At 44.1% G+C, this 4,681-nt stretch overlaps 1 pseudogene; it reads left to right on the forward strand.

The window, feature by feature from the left end:
- Positions 1-2,535: 2,535 nt before the first annotated feature.
- LOC101984803 lies at positions 2,536-3,402 on the forward strand (annotated as a pseudogene).
- Positions 3,403-4,681: the final 1,279 nt, after the last annotated feature.

Raw genomic sequence — 4,681 nt, forward strand, 5'->3', positions numbered from 1 at the left:
TCCAAACTAGCTCTAACTGTGCATACACTGTGAAGTTGGACCTCACCTCATCCAAACAACCACTTTCCTTCCTTTGGTCATGGATAATAGTGTTAACAAGGATAAAAAGTACAGCTTACTCTCCAGGTATGCTTGCTCTGCCACTTTTGTGAGCATCTACTCTCCTCATTAGAATTTGCATCACTAAGATGCTTTAGTGGGAGTGGTGGTCTCTTTCTTTGTGTTCTCAAGAGCACTTCTAACAGATTCCAGCTCTTTCTTTGAATCTAACTATGCATCAGGTAATATAGGCACCGCACATACCGTTGAGTTGTGTCCTAATGGTGGACCTGGATATTACATTCAAGTCTGGCACAGGTGAGTTTCTCAAGATGACAGAGACAAAAGAAGCAGTGCAGGATACTCAACCTCCTAGGCCTCGATCCATCTCCACATCTGCAACAGTATTTGTCTACACTGCTGCCTTTGTACACAGCTTCTGCTTACAGTATCTTTTATTCGTTCACATTCAATGATTCTAAATGATCATAAAATGCAAATAAAACACATCAAGGTTATGATTGGCTTACTAATCCAAGTACTTCCCATTGAACCTATTGTTTAAAGGGAATCCCATAGAGTTGGCATTGTTCTCTAAAATATAGAAATATCCGCCTGTGCTTGGTGCATTTTACTAACAGAAAATGATTCTGGAAAGCTCTACGCCTGAATACACTCCTGTTTCCACATTATCATGTGTCATGTGGTTAATATATAACTAACCCCTAAGCGGGCCCTTGAAACTGCTTCATTTCCGAAGTCACGGTCTACGACCCATCTTGTATCCTGCACCATCTCCTCTTTTTGCAATGCCTGCATCACTGCTGCACCTTCAAGATCTGTCCAGTTTCAGCCTTTCCCTGGTTCTCAGCTGTTGGACTGTATCAGCCTCGGGCAAATGCACTCTTCAAGGCCCCTTCTGCGCAAGTTCAGCCCATCACATCTATCAAAGTAGGGTGTCTAATGTCAGAAGAAACAACAGGCAGCATTTTGGTTAAATATCTCTTGAACACATTAACATGTTTGCCTGAAAGCCACACATGACATCTTGGCATATTGCCTGGTTCTGCACTCTGCCTGCCAGCTGCAGACCCTGTGTTGATATTTGATCTGCATTCGAGGCCATGCTGTGTCATCTCCTGTGACATGTTTCAAGGCCTGCTTCACTATATGAACCCCCTTTCACACATAGCATTTTGAACAAGTGCCTCCTCCTCTAAAATAAAGAGATCTAATCATCCTTGATCCATTAAAGGCAACAGAATTGTTCATATTGTCAGACTCATTTGTCCCTGTTCAGGATTTGTCATCCTCAGCTCCTGGGTGGATCCCAAGCTCTCCTGTGTTGATTGCCCGTGTGCTGTCCCTGTCCACATTCATCAGGAAATACATCAGCAATGGCTCCACTAGGACACATCGCCATGCTCCCTGTAGTTTTCCTCTCATGAGTCTGAAATCTAAGTCTGAAACCCACAGCAGCACTGATATAGTGAACACCTGTGGAAGTGATGGCTGCTCGGTGACTTACAGGAGTGTGCTGAGTCTCTCTCTGGAGTTTCTGCAGGACAGGTGCCCACATGCCATAACCCTAACAGACAGGGGGCCCATGGCTGACTGAGTCCTCCAATTTGTGAGGAATCAGCAGCTGCTCACTCTCCTGTGGATCTGAAAGAGGTCTTTGCACACAGGCCTTGGTGTTTTACCATCTACTTTATATTCCATGGGAGAAAGTAATTCACTTCACCTGGCTTGCTCTTTCAGGAGCTCACACCGAAGCAACCACTAGAAGGAGTTAGTGAGAACTCATTTGCTCGACTAGCACCTCTTCTTCTATGGGGTCCAGACCATGAGATAATGAGACAGCCCAGACAGAAGACCCCGGTCTGAGAAGAAGGTGTGCTGTGCCTGCCATTGCTTGGACTCCCCTCACCTTCATTTTTCCATCTCAATGTACAGGTATGGACAGGTCCAAGAGTCCTTGGAAGAACTCCTAAACTCAGTCAGTCCCTTCTGCTTCAGATTCCCAAAATACTGTACCTCAACTCTGCTGTTCACTGTGGTTTCTGCTTTGGCAGGTTCCTTTTCTCAGACTATATTGACAGAAACACCCTCCTCCTCTGTGCCTCTTGGATTAACAGCCAGACTCACCTGCGCCCTGAGGAGTGTAATCAGCATTGGCAATAACAACATTTACTGGTACCAGCAGATGCAGGGGAGCCCTCCCAGGGTTTTCCTGTGCTACTGCAAAGACTCAAACAAGTCACCAAGGCCTAGAATCTCCATTACATTCTCTGGATCCAGAGAAGCATCAAAAAATGTTGCAAATTTGCACATTGCTGAACTATAGATGAAGGATGAGGCTCAGGACTGCTGTATTATCTGGGAAAATAGTGTTTCCCACAGTGATACAGGCAGATGGGGAAGTAGCCATCAATAGTAGCTTCTGCTAAAAAAACAAATCAGTTCTGTTAGAGTGCATGTAGCAGCCACAGGGAAGGGAGCAAGGAGGCTGCACCAACATCGCCTGCCACAGCACCAGTTCTGAACAGTGCAGAGGCTCATGGTATTGGTTTTGATCACCCAGAAAGATGCCCCCACCACATGGAGGCAAGCATCGAGAAGGGCGACTACCACAAGGCACACGAGTTGTACTTGATGCTCTTCTTCAGATACATGTCTAGAAACAAACCTTCAGAATCCTGAGATCTCAGGTACTCAGGAGTATTTCTCTTCTTCGGTCATGGCCAGCAGAGCAGTCCAGGCTGACCTGACCATGCCGGTCCTCGAATCCCTGGGGAAGGTAACGGTGTATATAGCTGATGAACTGTTAGAGAACTGTAGAGCCAGCTACAGTGTTCAGTTTGACGGATCTAAATTCGCAAGAGCAAGTAGTGTTGGTGGCCAGAGCTGAAGTGGTCCAGTGGAGGATCTGGGAAACTGGACCATCCTAGCTTCCACCAGCCCCACATGCTGTGGGTCTGCAATACTACTGTAAGTCTCAGTATTACTTCCTGCCCTCCACTGAAGGCAAGGCCTGTACCAACATGACTGACAGGTACTCCGCTGCACAAGGCTTCTGAAGTGGGTGGGTGAGTTCATGGCCCAGGCTGTGTACAACTGTTTCTCTGCTTGAAAAACAAGAAAGGTGCGCACAGAAGGTCCCATCCATCGAGGGGACTTTCTTTCAATCCCGGCTTCAATCAAATTCATCAGGTTTCTCCTGCTGGCTGTGGAAAAGCTGACTGTGTTCACAGTGAGCACCGCCTGCTTCCCTACATGGGGACCGCATGTACAAAGTGTACCTGGACAGGGGAGCTGCCAAAGCAGACCTCCTCCAGAGAGGGCAACCTGGGAACAAGCTGAGCACCCTCGTGGACTCCTCAGAGTATGATGGGTACGAATACTAGGATAACAGAAGCCTCATCAGCCTGCACGGAAGCTGCATGGCCAGCATGGAGATGCCCATGACCAGCACCACTGGTACCAGGCTGGGCATGAGCCCTTACACAGTAGGTTCCTGTTCCAAGGCTGGAGGGGCCACCTGTGCAGTGTCTGCCCCTATTTATGCTGCCCACCGATGTTCCTCATATCTCCCACAAGAAAGCACAAGTCCTGCTGCAGCACCCTGCTTCCGTCCTTGTCTCTGGTTCCTTGTGGAGGGCTCTAGTGGGACAGGCAGCCTGGTATCAGTAACCTTTATCCCTTCTTTTTTTTCCTTGAAAAATGTTTTATTTTTCCTGTATATAATTCATTTTACTAGTTGATAACAACACTCTTTGACACTTCTATAGTTAATCATTCAATCCTTCGTGAATATGTACAAACCTCTCATTCATTTGATCCTAGGAGCAGCTCATCTGTTAATATTGACAGTTCAACATCCACTTACAAATAGAGAGTAGATCTCTGGTGTAAGAATAGTAAGGATACAATGAATAGCAGATATTTGTTCAATTAAAGTTTATGTATATTTCTTGTTCTTTGAGATGTTATACAATAATTAATTCTATTTTTCATCAATTAATTTACTTGTTTCTTCACATTTTGATATAACCAAGTCTGTTTCTTGACCTCATTATTATGAGTTTTATATCTATACTAGTATCTGGTTCTGATTTCAGTTTAATTTTCTTGATTACTAGTGAATCTCTGCATCTTCCGAAGAAGTGCTTTCACTGATGCATTATAGGAATCCCCTTGGTTTACTTATTTTTATAATTATTTATACGTGTTCTGCATATTCTAAGTAATATTCTCTTTCCAGGTGCCCTAATTATTTCATTCTAATTTGTGGTTTTTATTTTAAATTTCATTATGAAATATTTAACACAGAAGGAAAGAGATTAATTTTGAAAATGCAAAATGAATTGCTACCTTTTATAGAGTTAGCTTTTATGATTTGCTTCAAAAAGTCATCACTAAACTATCTATCCTCATATAAATAATCTTACACATTATGTATTTTTTTTTTTTTAGTTTTTTTGAGACAGAGTTTCTCTGTAGCTTTGGAGCCTGTCCTGGCACGACATTATGTATGTATGTATGTATGTATGTATGTATGTATGTATTTATTTATTTATTGAGAAAAAAATTTCCGCCTCCTCCCAGCCTCCCTCTCCTCCACCCTCCCCCCACTCCTCTC

Source organism: Microtus ochrogaster, unplaced genomic scaffold (assembly GCF_000317375.1).
Source record: "Microtus ochrogaster isolate Prairie Vole_2 unplaced genomic scaffold, MicOch1.0 UNK14, whole genome shotgun sequence".
In the NCBI taxonomy this organism is placed as follows: Eukaryota; Metazoa; Chordata; class Mammalia; order Rodentia; family Cricetidae; genus Microtus; species Microtus ochrogaster.